This window comes from Biomphalaria glabrata, chromosome 12 (genome assembly GCF_947242115.1).
Source record: "Biomphalaria glabrata chromosome 12, xgBioGlab47.1, whole genome shotgun sequence".
Lineage (NCBI taxonomy): Eukaryota > Metazoa > Mollusca > Gastropoda > Planorbidae > Biomphalaria > Biomphalaria glabrata.
In genome coordinates, this window is record NC_074722.1 from 27,582,541 (window position 1) to 27,599,398 (window position 16,858).

Consider the following 16,858-nt stretch of genomic DNA (forward strand, 5'->3'; position numbering starts at 1 on the left):
CACTAGCCTACTAATTTAATCTATTGACTTATTGTATAACGGGAGACCATACAGCAAAGTTTACATTCTCGTAAAAGAAATATATCTTTGTCTATATTACTTTGCCCTCTTGCTTTCTCTTTTATTCTCACTCTTTCGTAATTTATCTGTTTTTTTTTCTCTCTTTTACTCTCCCTATTCTTCTCTCTGTCTCTCTCTCTCTTTCTTATGATAAGGCAGTTCTGAGAGTTCTAGGATCTTGTAAGCAAAGAAAAAATGCGTATTAAAAGTAGATTTACATGCTTGACTAACCACGGCAGTGTGTATTTTCTCGCCAGACCACTCAACACACAACAAACACTATCGCTTGGTTGTCTTATTGTCATGACCGACTACACGTAGTCTAGACTAGGCTGACTAGCCTTACACTGACCAGTTTTTTCGAATCAGTCAGACACACGATCTATTTAGGCTTAGATGAAAATGTTCCTTTTTTTCTTGAGTTGCTTATCCTTTAGATCTACCTATACATGTATATACAAATGTACCATAGCTCTGGAATAGACTGTTACTAAGCTCAAGAGCCTGTAAGAATGAAGCGATACGATTGGTTAAATCTAGTTTCCTTTTCAGTATTGTTGATGGAAGTGACGTATGCCTAACCTAAAAACAAAATATTAAAGAACCCCTGTTTTTTTTTTAAGACGTCAAGAATTTACTGTCTAAGTTATTAAATATAAATGTTTCTAAACATTTAAATAAAAAATTATAAAATGTGTACTATTACAACTTTTTACGCAGATTTCAAATATGTCAATAAATCAAACTTGAAAAACCACCAGAGTTTCCCTTTAAAAGCCTCTGATTTCTAAGTTCGGGAAAACTAAAGACAGATCTTGTTTGAGAGTTCATTGATTTTATAAGTTTTAAGCTTCATCTGAAGTCTACTTCTGTGAATTTATTGTTGAATTTGAATTATATTGTGTGTTATTTCTTGAAGTACAGTGTGCTCTCATTTGCGATGGGAAGCATGGTCGAGAGGCCAAGTGCGCTTGAACTTGGCTTGGCTACCTAGAAGGGGGCTCGAGGTTCGACACCCGACTCTGGCAGAGTTGGGTTTACTGAGCGCCTAAAGGCAGCACGGAAAACCAACTCCTAGATACCCCCTCCCCCCACTGGTCCACAAATGAGATTGGACCAAAAAGCGCTCTGAGCATGCTATAAGCATGAAAGTAGCGCTATATAAAAGCTATAATAATCATAATAATCTGTTTGAAAAAAATGTTACGTATTTCTCAATCTTCTGGCTAGAAGTATTAGTAGGCACACAAATAAAAACACTGCAAAGAACTTGACGACTAAACTTTCAGTTTCATATAACTTTAATGAATATTAACTCTAACAATTCGTTACTGTAACATGTAGCGTAGAAGACTGTACAATATCTGTCAGTTTACAGTTAGCTATACTTCGTTGCAATTCATCTCTTCTCAACTTTCCTCGAGCCGTATTCCACAGAACAGACCAACGACACACTTCCCAGTGTCGTTCCAGGTCTCCCAAAGCTGAACCAAGTCGTACTCAAGTCTACCGAATCAGAGCCGCACACGTCTTACATCGACTGTATCGACTGTAACGGCTCAAGTCCACTGTAGTTCGCTGTATAGACTTTAACGACAGTAGTCCACTCCAGTTAACTCTACCCTAGTTAACTTGCATCGAGTCGTACACATTTCTCTTCCACAGAGCCTCACACGTCTTACATCGTCTGTATCGACTGTAACGGCTCATTCACGACTCCATACGACTGACTTTCACATTAACTCTCTGGCTTATATAGAGTCCCTAATCGCTTGTCCAAAGTTGCACAAACACGGCTAGTATCCTCTGGAATAACACGTGAGGAAACGTCACATCCTGTCTTTATTTATACATGTAGATTTCAGAGAACATTCGCTGCAGTGTCATCAAGTCGGGGTCACACGTAGTGACCTCTATTTGTCACTGTTCATTAGTAACTGTCCCCCTACTTAGATCTGTTCGTCCCCTGGAACAACACGTGAGGGCACGTCACATCCTGTCTTTGTTTGTACATGTAGATTCCATAGGACACTCGCTGCTGTGTCATCTCGCCGGGGTGATACGTTGACCTCTACCTATCACTGTTCATTTGTAACAAAAAAAAGAAATTTATTCAGTTTCGGAAAAGTAGTTTAGTTGGCCCAGAATCCCCGGCATGCAATTGGAAATTATTTCATCCGATCTTACTTCCGAGAATATTCTTCCGAGAATACAATGAAGTATTCACCACCCAAAACCATTTGCAAGAAATAGTTTTGGAAACTTAAGCTAAGAGATTAAACGAACATAAACATTTACAGATGAAACCAAATAACCTTGAGTGATCTCCGCCTGAAGGGTGATGACAACCTGTCTGTCAGACTTCCCCAAGGTCCTGAAAATACCTGAGGAGATTCTCTCAGAACTGCCGTATCATAAGAAAGAGAGAGAGAGAGACAGAGAGAAGAATAGGGAGAGTAAAAGAGAGAAAAAAAAACAGATAAATTACGAAAGAGTGAGAATAAAAGAGAAAGCAAGAGGGCAAAGTAAATAGATAGGGGAAAAAGTTTGAAAGGAGATAGAGAATAAGGTAGATAGATAGATAGATATAGATAGATAGGAACAGAGAAAGTGTGAATTGAAGAGAGGGAAGTGAGATTCGGAGAGTGAGAGAAAAAGGTGGAAGAGAGAATGAAAGCGTGTGTGTGTGTCAGAGAGAGAGAGAGAGAGAGAGGAAATATGTTGTAGCGTTAAAGAGAGAGAGAGAGAGGTAGGTAGACTTAATAACATCTCTCTCTTATCTCATCTCTGTCTTTGGTCCTGTCTGGGGCATAGGCCATCAACCAGCTTCCTCCAGGCATCTCGGTTCTGGGCGAGTCTCTACAACAGGAGTCCAACTGTCCCCACGTCTTGCCCATCTGTTTGGCATCTGCTTCCGAATCGCGGCGCCATGTATTCCTGGGCCGTCCCCTCTTTCCTTGTGGGTTCCAGGTTAGGTCTTGCCTTTTTATATTGGATGCAGGCTTGTGGCCTATGCATCTCCAGGGTCTCTGAAGGATATCTACTTCAGTGGGCTGCTGCTTTGTTCTTTCCCACACAGCGTATAGCCTTCTCATTGCGCTATGGACCAATCACTTTTGTGGACCATAAAGTTTGGGGTGGGTGGTATCTGGGAGGAAGCTTTCGTGCTTCATTTTCAAAACAATTTTAAAAACAAAATTTGCTTGAGTTTGAATTTAACTAGAGCCTCCACGATAACCATTAAACTATCCAAGTGCTTATAAAAGTAGAAGTTTCTTTTATTGAGTATTGTTTGTATAAAAATCTCTAAACAAGGCTTATTAAAACCTACGGACTCTAAATAAAACAAAATTAAATAATTACGACTAATTGATTAACTAATTGGCTTATGTTTTATTGATTCGTGTATTGTCATCGACAATGAATAATTTTGCAAACTTTCTTCTTCATCCCTAGTGGGAGAAATAGCATGTACAGAGTTCCAGCCTAGACAGACAGACAGATGGACTGAGCGTTGTAAAAATATACATAAAACAAGATTACAAAGAGAGTTTGTGTTACACAAACTCAGAGGCGGCCCCCGTCGAAGTCGGATCCCTGTCGGATCTGCATATTCGCAAATAATATTCAAGAGGTGATTTAATTTTGATGTAAAATGTTTTACACGTTTCGGATGTTCCTTCAGAGTTGAAGATAATTACTTCCTAGTCCAAACCTCCCGCAGGACGACGGGGGATTGGAGCGGGCAGGGTTTGAACCCTGGGCCATCCATAAATCTGAACGACAGTCCAGCGCGCAAACCGCACGACCAGGCAGCCATCCGATGGTCAAAAGTAATAATGTTTCAAAGATTCATTTGCCGTAAATTTAAATTTAATAAAAAAATAGTAGATTAGTTTTAGTATATTAAAACATTACAATATTGATCAAAACGTTTGGAAATGAAAATCTACACTTTTTTTTACACTTTAAGTTTAGAAATTGAAATTCTACATCTTAATCTAGTCTATTTTAGTCTAAACTAGATCTAGAAATTCTAGATCTAGACTCTAAAATAATTTTAATTAGAATATAAATCCAGATCTAGATATACTGTAATAAAAATCTAGATCTAGTTTAAAAAATCTAGATTAGATCTAAATCAAGATATCATTCCTTTTTTAAACGCGAGTCACATAACGAGGCTTAATAAACATTACTATACCGAGTTCTTTTTTCATTTCATTTGAAGAATTAATTCCATATAACGTCAGAGGGAAAAAAAAAACCACTACGTCACACGGCCTAGCTAGACTAAAAATCGCCTTCATCTATAAGAGCCATTTATCGAGTGTTCATAGACTTTGGTGCACCGAGTGCGTTCTTTAAGCATTTCATTTAAAGAATTTATTCCATATGACGTCAAAGGAAAAAAAACACTACGTCACACGGCCTAGCTAGAATAAAAATCGCCTTCATCATTACGAGCCTTTTATCGAGTGTTCATAGACATTGGTGCACCGAGTGCGTTCTTTTAGCATTTCATTTAAAGAATTCATTCCATATGACGTCAAAGGAAAAAAAAAACACTACGTCACAAGGCCTAGCTAGACTAAAAATCACCTTTATCAACACGAGCCATTTCTCGAGTGTTCATAGACATTGGTGCACCGAGTGCGTTCTTTTAGCATTTCATTTAAAGAATTCATTCCATGTGACGTCAAAGGAAAAAAAAACACTACGTCACACGGCTTAGTTAGACTAAAATATGTTTTCATTAATACAAGCAATTTTTTCGAGGGTTAATAGACATTGGTGCACCGAGTGCGTTCTTTTAACATTAACATTCATATGACGTCAAAGAAAAAAAATTCCATTACCTCACAATAGGCTAGTACCGGTACCATAAAAAAAAATGTCTTTATTTACACGAGATATTTAACGAGGGTTCATAGACATTGGTGCACTGAGTTCTAATAGATATTATTTAAAAAGGATCAAAGCCACATAGTTTTTGCGTTTTGTCTGTCAGTCGGTCTGTCCGTTATCTTGATATAAAAAAAACAACTAAAAGTTATTAAAAATTGATTAACCTTTATTTTACGTTTCAAAACATCGCAATAATTTTTAGGTATGAACACAATTGAAAAGTTTATATAATAGATTGTTCCGGATGTTTGTATAAATAGTAAAAGAAAAAGAGAATTTCAGATAAATGTAATACCGTTAATTAAATTTTTTGGATGGTCTCGTATAAAAATTAGATGTACTACAGCCACGTGGAGAGATTTTCATACCTTACTTTGGTGTTTGGATTCTGTTTTCCTTAAAAATCGGAACATAATATTAACGATAATTAGATTTTTTAATGTTTTAGGTAGAAAGTTAAATGTACTGTAAGAGAGTAGTGAGTTAAAATATTTTTCATAAAAATCCGTAAAAACATTATTTCGTAAATGAGAAGATTATTTGTTTATTAATTAGAAGAGGGAGTTCAAACAATTATTTGGCGTAAGTAGATTTTTAAATAAATTCGGAAATTTCTGGAGACGATTTGTAAGAAACAAAATCCGGAACTTTCTTTATCGATTACAAAACTTCTATGTTATGTTTTACAAGAAAATTAAATGTCTAAAAAGTAATTTTCAGTAATCAATTCTAGTAAATTACTTTTTTAAAAAGCCTTATGCGATTTCAAACAATCATTAGGCATAATTCATGTTTTATAAAACAATATCCGGAACATTTTTACACTTAATGAAATATAAGTCAGTATAGAGATTATGATTTAGCATTAGTATGCTATTTACATAAAAAACGGAACAACATATTATTGATAATGTGTTTTTGCAACGTTTAAGCATGGAAATTGAATGTAATATAAGTTAGAAGAGCAAACAAACATTTGTTGGCGTTGATTAGTTTTGCACAAAAAAATCCGGAACAATCAATTTTAGATACTTAAAACTATTGAGATGTTATGGGAGGAACATTAAAGGGTAAATCAGATTTTCAATAGCTTTTAGAGTTCTAGTTTTTTAAATCTAATCGTGACGGACAGACCGACCAACAGACAAAACGCACAAAAATAAGCTTCTTTTATTCGGATGTGGGCACTAAACAAAAAATAAATAAAATCTGATTTTTAAAAAAAGTTTAAGGAATTGGTTTAGCACCTGATCATGTTGCGACGTTACGCTACTGCACGAAAATCGCTGCATAAAAAGTCCATTTAAAAAAATGTGCGTGATATTTACATACAAAGTGCATTATTAGCCTTTATAAACAAACAGAAATGTTTTCTTTTAATTTTAGCAGCTAGTTGACCAGAAAAAACGTCTTTAACTATTATTTGTATTTGTTGTAAACATTTCCTGTACATTTTAAAAATATATTTGACTTAGTGATACTGAAAATACACAATAATTGTCCATCTTTGTTAGCATATTGTAACATTGCCTCCCTTACATTTACGTAATTGTTTTAGAATTGGTGTATTTTTATGAAAAAATCGCTTGCATAATTAATTTTATAAATTAAACGGTTTGCTTTTAGAAAACCAAAAGTAGCCGTTGCACCTAAACTTTTCAAGCCGGATTTAATGATGAAATAATATTTTTCATATCTCTTCTAGTTTTCGAGATCTGAGTGTGACAGACGGACAGACGGACATTTTGCACAAACCTAATAGCGGCTTTTTCCCCTTACGGGGGCCGCTAAAAATGTGATACTGCTATTCAACAAATAAAAGTATTTGAAAGTTTAATATACAGGAAAGTGTTTCAAAATATAAATATGGAAGAGTTTCTTAAATTGCTGATTTCTGCATTTTATCGTTCATACTTTAAACTAATTGGTGTCCATGTATTTAGAACAGGGGTGGGCAACTTTTATGTATCGAGGGCCGCATTTAAAAAAAATTGGGAATGGCGGGCCGCATATATATATATATAATATATAACTTAGAAAGATACGCTAGCTAACTCTGTACAATGCCTTTTAATTCATATTTTTCATATTTACGCTGTATTATTTTACGTTTCTTTTTCTTTTCCACACTCCACCTTGAGGAATTACAAGAAGAGTTAGCAATTTTTGAAAACAATTACGATTTTTTAAAAATTGCTGTTGTCTTTATTATCACAAATATGCTTTTGTACTTAATGTGCAGTATTTTACTTTTTACACTCGTGCATAATGTTCCGGATCTGTGGAACTAGCTTACTAGTTGCTACCCTTGTGACTGCTGTCAAATTACTGTCGGTCGACATCGACCAGTGATTTTACTTGTTTAGTTTCCACACAAAAAAAACAACTTGCTCACTGAATGAGATAATTTATGTTCCGTAAGTTAAATGTTGGAACGAGCGAAACTTGCCCTTGTGGAACATCACCAGAGATGCTAACCATATTGAAGGACATACTAAATCAAGAGACCCGAACAAGACTCTGGCCACAAAGCCCTCCTATAAAACATAAACTGTATGGAGAACTGCCTGGTCTGGAAGCCACTGGTGAGCTGATGGTATTGAAAACTGGATCTTGACGTCTTAAAATTTGCTTTTATAAATTGCAAAATTAAGGAATCTAAATAAGTGTTGTACTTTGAATCGTTTCACTAGAAATAGTTTCACCTTTCAGCAAAGGAAAATGACAAAACCTGTTTTCTTCAGCGTGGTTGTAGAAATGGGGAAAGCCTCGTTTGAAAAGATTTAACATGCATTTACATTTCATAGGCAAACAACCCATTGCAATAAGTCGTATGAAGAACATGAAGTCTGTCTTTCACTCTTCATTAGAAATATTAGTAACAAAGTCACAGTCAATTTCCTTCAAGGAACATAATTTTTTTCTTCTTTGAGATAGTGTAATTTTCTCAATTGCCTTGCCCATACTAATTAGCGAATACATTGGGTTATTTAGTTCCTTTTTTCGTAGACAACATTCGATACTCTCTTAGGTTTCTTTTCTAAAATATAAGAAATAATAATAAAATGAAATTTAATGCAGCTTTTTGCAAACTTTCCTGTTTAGAGTTTATGGTTCTATATATAAAAAAACAACAACTATTTTTCTCAGTCAGCTGCCTCATCTGTCATGTTATTTCACGCCTACCCAACACTCAACACAGTTCTTCATAGCATTGACTAGATACTGATTAGAGATTGTGACTTTAATTGACTGTATTGATGCAGAGCCAATAAGCATACTCTTCGTTTGCTTGAAACTTTTTATTATAAGAAAGTTTCATTAATTTATATAGATGTTATTTTTAATATATTTGCATTTTATAAGTATATACTGTGGGCACACCTAATTTCTGAAGGTGTCGGCGGGCCGCATAAAACACTCCGGCGGGCCGCATGTGGCCCGCGGGCCGTAATTTGCCCACCCCTGATTTAGAAGCGTTGTTATTACCTGGCTCAAATTGCTGAGTATATCTCGGTTACTGCCCTTTGTAGTCTGCGCGAAACACACGTGTATATAGCTTTGACCTTTACTTAGGCGAAAGTAAGACCACTACCTACTCTCTCTCTCTCTATCTCTCTCTCTCTCTCACACACACAGACACACAAACCCTTGTTCCCTATTTTATTAGGTCTTCTTGTTTTCTTTTCCCCTCATATCACAATCTCATGTTGTTGTTTCCCCGTATCTTTTCTTTTGTTATGTCACTGCAAGATTTGTTGTGGGTTCACTTTCTCTCCTAGCTTTGTTTTATTCTTCTTCTTTCTCTCTCTCTCTCTCTCTCTGCCATTTGCTTTCCACACTGTTTTTTTTTCTGTATATCTTACACATCTAACACCTTTCTCTTTCTCTCTCTTTCTCCCTCTTTCTCTCTCTCTCTCTTTCTTTCTCCCTCTCTCTTTCTCTCTCGCTCACTCTCTCTCTCTCTTTCTCTCACTCTCTCTCTCTATCTTTCTCTCTCTCTCTGCAATTTGCCTTCTACACTCTCTCTTTTTCCATCTATTTCTCTCGTTCTCTCTCTGTCTCTGTCTCTCTTTCTCTTTTCTCTCTCTCTCTCTCTCTCTCTCTGCTATTTGCCTTCTTAATATCATTTTGTTCCTCTCTTCCACCTCTCTCTGTCTCTCTCTCTCTTACTATTTCAGCGACTCTACTGCTACATTCTTTCACCTTATAATCCTGTTATAATGGGTAAGCAATAGCATTAACCCCTTCGTAGTGGGTGGTGGGGATGGCAGAGGTTGAGACACGCACTGTCTAACTTGATTTCCTCTGTGCTATCCGGCATTTGCGCTAAGATAAAAGAGAGAAGACCTAGCAGTGACCCGCATATGTAGCAACCGTGACGCAGTAGCTGCAGCTGTCGTCTTCCAATAGGTTACAGAGAGATGTAACTAATGTAAGCAGCTATCTCGTTCTTATTACGTCACGTCGTCTGCGTCTTTCGTCAACCCCAGCTCTGTTCTCCAATGTCCGAATTCATGTGCTGTCACATGTTCTGTTCTCTATACCAATAAAAGTTATCTGACATCTAAGCTGATTCTTATATGATTACATGGTTAGCGCCTCTATCGGAGACCATTCCTTATAGAAGGCAACAACACTGACCAGCAACGTCGCAACCTGTGGGCAGTTTAGACCAATAGCTTGTTGCCACGTCGTACAGACCTGTGAAGTGGCAACGAGCTATTGGTCTCCACTGCCGTGACCTCCGCGCCGCCACTACACACATGTGGGATAACTCTAGCTGTCTTTAGTTATTCTAATAAAGTTAAAAATTTTCTGTGGGTTATAAGTCACAGATCCAAAAGCTCATCCTATTGTGTCCATCTTTGTACAAGTACCTTATCTTGATATAAGTAAAATAATTGAGTCATGTTTGTTAAAATAGAGAAAGCAATGAAATTAAAAAAAAAAACAACAAAGATTTAAATATTTTTTTTAAATTTACATTTTCCATATAAAACGAAGTATCGTGAATATGAAGAAGGAGTAGTATTAGTATCCTGAATGGTCTTGGGTCCTGATTGTCGCAACGCCCACAGAGATATACAAGCAATTAAGAAAAATAAGGGGAGATCATAATTGACGCTGATTTTTGTTAGTGCCAGTGGCCCTGTTGACAAAATACGTCAATCACAAGCCTCCTAAGGGGCGATAACACATTGCGCCAAACGTTAAGATGTCTTAGCTGTATAGTGTGAGAAGAGATTGCCACTGGGATTATGTTCCCATAATGGATTACTGGCAGCGGTTTCATAGTCAGAATTATGGTTTTGTTAATTTGTATAATTGAAAAGAAGATCGTTTCTACTTTGCAAAAATTACCATATCTCTGTGGCGGGTCTCCTCTAGTGGAAATATACAATAGTTCTTATAAGTTATATTATAATTTTTAGTCTTTAGTAGTTAGTTCATAGTTTGTAAGTCGTAGGTCATAGATCTAGTGTTACAAACACAAGGCTGGTGAATTATTATTTTTATAGGTGGTTGAATTGTATTTAAATGATACACAATGTTAATCTTCTTTTATGTTTATCGCGTTTCGCCCCGCCCCCCTCTTCTCTTGCATCCTCTTTCAACACGCCCCATTCCACATTCACACAACGCTGTCCACTGATCATAACATCTACCCTAAATTCTCACTTAATACCTTTTTTTTTATTTTCCCAAAATAACAGGTACCTTTGTTGATTAAAATGTAACTTAAATTACGTGTAAGAGTCATAGTGCTCTTAACCAATCAGTTTAACTCTTTCTCCCCTAAATGACGATGCCAACGTTTATTGACCCCTTCAAACTAAATCGATTTTTGGATTTATGAACTTTAATTTTGCGTTACGTAACAAGAACATGCATTTCCCTACAATTCGATACCAAATATAACATTTTCTGACAGCAAACAAAAAGGTTATTGAAGTTTTAATCATAAAAGGATAGTGAAATACAAACATGAGCAAGATGGATAATTCTATCGGAACAAGGAAAATAAACATGAAGAGAAAGAGTTAAATTAATTTTGTTTGTAGTTATATGTAAAAAAAAAATGTCTAACTAAGCAGTTTCGAGTGTTCTCATCCGCTCCTTACGATTAAGTTGAACTCATCGAATAGATTTCAAAGTACAAACAAACCTGGTTAAGAAACCTTACTGATATACGAGATTCTAATCTTCCCAATTATTGATGTCTTTAATGAGCCAAGTCAATGATATGGTGAAGTGGGGAGTAGTTACCATGATGAAAGAGTCAATCTAACGGAGCCATGTAGCAGTGCTTGTACAGAAGTCATCATCACAGAATAGATATTTCGTCTGTAGCCCAGCGAATCTCAAATTGGGGAATACATTGTCCTGCCTGTCGAACTTGCTTGAGGTACCTTAAATCAGGGTATTTTGGCTCATGTAGCCTGATCCTAACGTCCTTGTGGAAACGTCCATAAAGATGAGCAAGCGAAATATAATAATACTTATAAAAAAAAACAACAGCAAAGCTTTACTAAAGGGAAGAACTCCACAATTACAACTATATAACGCTTTTTTGATAGCAAACAAAATAATGCATTGCCAATAATCAATTGACTAATTGGTTAATTTTGTAATCGATTCATGTTTTGTTAGGTACAATAAATAATTGTTTAAAACCTGAACCGATAAATGGGTGTGGGAGAAATTACGTGTACAATTATCTAAGGGGACAAAACCCAACATATTTAGTCATATCTCTGAATATTGAATAGTTAATTTACGTTGTGGTATTAAACAAAAACAACAACAACACTAGGAATTAATTAGCCAATGCCAATGAATAATTGTTCAAAGTTTTAACTTGATTCGAGAATCGGTGTGGAAGAAATAACGTGTACAAACGTTTTATCAGACAGAGTGAGTAGATATAAGCTTTGTAATTAATTATATCCAAACTACATTCCTTGGGGAGGACGCGTGGTGGTTGAGCGATAGAGCGCTTGGCTTCCAAACCGGGATCCCGGGTTCGAATCATTGTGAAAACTGGTATTTTTAATTTCGGGATCTTTTGGGCACCTCTGAGTCCATCCAGCTCAAATGGGTACCTGACATTAACTGGACAAAGTAATGGCGGTTGGTCGTTTTGCTAGCTCTATGGTACCTTCGTTAACACAGAAACAGATGGCATTTACATCAGCTGCTCTATAGATCGCATTGCATTGTGATCGCAGTATCTGAATGGGGGGAACCTTACTTTTACATTCCTTTGGGTCATATTCATCCCGTGAAGTGGAGCTAACTGGCTTCTCGAAACTTTTGACCACAGTGCGTAATGAAGCTGAAGAGAGTATCGGCTTCCATGGACTAAACAATTGCGGGGATGAAACAAACATGCCCAAACTACGAACCGCGGGTTACATTTAGCCCCGAAATCTAGTGCTAACCGGTCCTTAGAAGTCTCTACACAGAGCATCTGCTTCTTTGGACTAGAACATGATTTTGCGGTGGGGAGATGAATTTGCGCAAACAACTACTACCCGGGTTATACTGGGCCCGTGGTGCGGTGCTAAACGGCCTCTCGAAACTTTTGAGATTTGGCCCGTAGCGAAAGTGTTGAATACTATCAATGAATACATCTATGAACCAGACCCTAAAGCCCAAAGTGTTAGGGGACCATTGGCAGGGCTGGCATTAGGCCACCGCAACCTATACGACCGCAGTGGGCCCGCACTTTCATAGGCCCCACGCTAAGTTTATGTGGAAATTATTACATTAAACCATTTGATAACTTATAACAGATTTCCCGCGCCCTGCTGTCGCTTTAACAGGAGGTCCTGGAAATCTCCTGAAATTGTAAAATAAACGAAAAAGTCCTCAAACCTGGCCCCGCGCAATCCGTTTTGTTTAGGGCTACGCTATGATAAGTCCGACCCTGCCCATTGAGATAATCTAAAAACGAAAGCGAACACAGCAAACTGTGGACACCAGAGTCCACAGTACATTGCACGCGGTGAGGAAAGAAAGACTGGCTAACCACCAGAGTCCACAGTACATTGCACGCGGTGAGGAAAGAAAGACTGGCTAACCACCAGAGTCCACAGTACATTGCACGCGGTGAGGAAAGAAAGACTGGCTAACCACCAGAGTCCACAGTACATTGCACGCGGTGAGGAAAGAAAGACTGGCTAACCACCAGAGTCCACAGTACATTGCACGCGGTGAGGAAAGAAAGACTGGCTAGCCACCAGAGTCCACAGTACATTGCACGCGGTGAGGAAAGAAAGACTGGCTAACCACCAGAGTCCACAGTACATTGCACGCGGTGAGGAAAGAAAGACTGGCTAACCACCAGAGTCCACAGTACATTGCACGCGGTGAGGAAAGAAAGACTGGCTAACCACCAGAGTCCACAGTACATTGCACGCGGTGAGGAAAGAAAGACTGGCTAGCCACCAGAGTCCACAGTACATTGCACGCGGTGAGGAAAGAAAGACTGGCTAACCACCAGAGTCCACAGTACATTGCACGCGGTGAGGAAAGAAAGACTGGCTAACCACCAGAGTCCACAGTACATTGCACGCGGTGAGGAAAGAAAGACTGGCTAACCACCAGAGTCCACAGTACATTGCACGCGGTGAGGAAAGAAAGACTGCCTAACCCTCGTCCCAAATTTGGCACGCTTTTATTCACCACGGTCATACACTGTGGTGGAGGCCTTCTAAAGTTTCGTGGCAGTGCATAGTAGGAATATGAAAAGCATTCTCGGGGGCTCGGCCTCCTCCCTCGCATCGTGTAACCGAGTGAAGCGGGGTCGATACTCTTAAAACAAATGGGATCGGATGATCATGGGCAAGTGAAGTACGTGAAAAAACAATCTCTTATTTCTGGCCATTGGAAGAAATCCTTGCCTTTGGTCAAGGGTCATAAGGATCGGGCTCTTATTTAACAATCTAATCATTTGTTCATGACACGATTTTTTTTTAAAAAGCTAAGTATTTTTTGTATTTAGTGCAGAGAGTAAAAAAGCAGGGGTTACTACTAAAAAGTCTACTCTAGGGGTTCCTGAGATAAATAAAGGAATTGTATGAGAATCGCTGACTAGCCATTTCTTGGTCCTGATTATATCCATTCATAACAAGCTAATAAAATGTACAGAAATCTCTCTGGTCTCAAATTGATTCAATATTTGTTAAATTGACGCTAATGATTCGGAGTGAAATGGAAAGTGAACAGAAAACATAGAACTCGCATATGGTTGACATAAAGAGGGCTGAAAGAGAGCTGGGTACTCTAGTGAGTATGGCTTCTAACCGAGAGGAGTCCAGATCGTTTCAGGGTAGCTTGAGTGTAACAAGTGATCCTCCATTTCAATATCATGATGACCTGGTGTAAGATGTTTATTTATAGGCAGTACGTCTGTTTGGCCATTTTAGACTGAGAGAGAGAGAGAGAGAGAGAGAGAGAGAGAGAGAGAATGCGGCGGAGAAAGAGATAGTTACGCAGGGAGGGAGAGTAAAAGAGAGAGAAAAAAACTGTTTTAGAGGAAGAAAAGAAATGGAAAACGGAAAGAGAGAGAGAGAGAGAGGGAGAATGAAAGAGGAACAAAGAAGAAAAATGGATGAGAGAAAGAATGAGAGAGAAGGATTGGGGAGAGAAGAGAGAGAGACAGAGAGGGGGAGGGTAAATTGATAAAGCAAAAAGTGTGTCAGGGTGAATGAATGGGGAGAGAGAAAGAGCTAGGAATAGAAAGAGGAAGAGAAAGAAGGGAAAGAGAGGGAAGAGGAACAGGAAAAGTATTGGGTGTCGCAGAGACGAAAAGAAAAAAAGAGATATGAAAATGAAAGAGAGAGTGAGAAGAAACGAACGAAAGAAATTGTGAGAGTGGAAAAGAGAAGAGACAGAGAGAGAGTAAGTGTTGGGGGGGGGGGAGGAGAGTAACAAAGAGAAAAAAAAATTAAATGAAGAGATTATACTTTGAAAAGTATGTTGATGGGAATAAGTGTTCTCGTTAAAGACGAAGACAGAGATAAAGAGCTAGATGAAGAGAGAAATGAAAAAAAGAGAGAGAAAGAGATAAGAAGTGTGGGAAATAGTAAGAGTGTGGAAGACAAGGATAGAGAAAGTCAAAGAGAGACAGACAGAAGACTCTTGGTTTTTCAAAAACATAAATTTGAAAGTGAAATGAAGAGTTAATGGTTCAGGGAAGGGAGGTAATACCCATGAAGTGTGTAGGATGGATTGAGAAATGGCAGAGAAATAATGCACGTGTGTTTGCGTGTGTTTCTGTATGTGTTTAACTAGACGAGCACGCCTGAGCATGAGTGTGTGTGTGTGTGTCAAACACTGAGTGAAAGAATGGACGCTAGCCAAAAGTGAATAATGACACAGGGGGTCAGCTGGACAATCACTGCTGTATTGTAGAACTTGGATTATGACTTGGCTGCTTGGATGAAGATATTATCGAAGAAGGAGGTTACAGACGGATAGAACAGAGGGGGGTGGTGGTGGTTTACCCATCTTCCATAGGCCCTCCGAAAACCTTTCTTACAGTGAGAGAGAGAGAGAGCGGTTGAGAGAGAGAGGGTGAGAGAAAGAGACAGAGAGAAAGAGAGTGAGATAGGCGCCGAGGTCTACACATTAGGACAAATACCTCTATGAAGATAGAATAAAGTCGAAGTTAATTCTGATGACTTAATGTCCCATGTATTCACAGGATCTAGTTGAGATAGAAATAACATAACTCCTCTTTACTTTAACCCTTTAAGTAGGAAAACTAGAAACTATTGAACACACAATATTAACACACAATATAATTTAATTTTAATAATAAATGCACAAAATTAAACTTAACATGAAGCTTGATGAATTTTAAACTTATAGATTGATTCCATTTGTCTTCCCTTATATTTATACCCTCTTTAAAGTTAGCTTCTCCAGAGTTTTTGTGTCTGCCTGTTCAGACCTCGCACAGGAGCTGGATTCTACAACTGGAATCGTTCTTTCCCCACATATATCTAGCATCCAAATTATTGTGTTCAGTTTTTACAAAGCTTATATTCACTCTGTCACTCTGTCAGTCTTGTACACATTTTGTACACGTTCTTTCTCTCACTTCCCATTCTCGAATTAATTTGAAATTTTGCATAATTATTTATAGTCAAATGACAATACACGAATGAAAGGGAAAAAAAACAACAAGATAACAAAGTGAGTTTGTGTGATAACTCAAACTCAGAGGCGGCCCCGTCGAATTCGACCATGGACCTTGAATATTCAATCCATAGTCTGGTTTTGATCATTTAAAGAAAAAAAAAATATTTGGCGTTATTTTTCACTTGAAGGCAAACTGGACTAACCGTCTTCAGTAATAAGACTTAAGACCTTTTGGCAAGAAAGCGATGCAATAATGTAAGTAAGAGGAACAATTTCAAAAGAACTTTAAGGCGTTTTCAATAAAGAGATTAAAAATACATTGATTTTTTTTTCGGTCTTTAGGAGAAATCAGCTTTTCAATATCGTATCAAGTTTTTTTTTCGATCTGGCAGACGATACAAAATGTAATAACGATTACAAACAAAAAAAAAAAAAAACGAAAAAAACAACAACAACAACTACAACAGTCTCTGGAATCGGGATTTGAAATCGAGCTATCTTGATTACGTCATGCCCGTCTCCCTAGGTCAGTGCATATTGGTTAATGTTGTATTGACTTTAGAATTGAAACGAATGTTCGATTAGGAAATCTTCAACAACAACAACAAATATTTAATGAAGTATTTTACTAATTAATATAATTAATAAATGAGAGAAATGTATTTTATAATGAGCCAATAATATTTTTTCTTTGTGACCTGACCTTTTTTATGTTAATTTTCTTGTACCAATGCTT

General features: G+C 37.6%; 1 protein-coding gene across 1 annotated transcript in view; it reads left to right on the plus strand.

Moving 5' to 3' along the window:
- The window catches only part of LOC106067796 (atrial natriuretic peptide receptor 1-like), a 91,463-nt gene that overhangs the window by 14,810 nt on the left and 59,795 nt on the right, over nucleotides 1–16,858 (plus strand). The gene's annotated exons all lie outside the window — the stretch shown is intronic.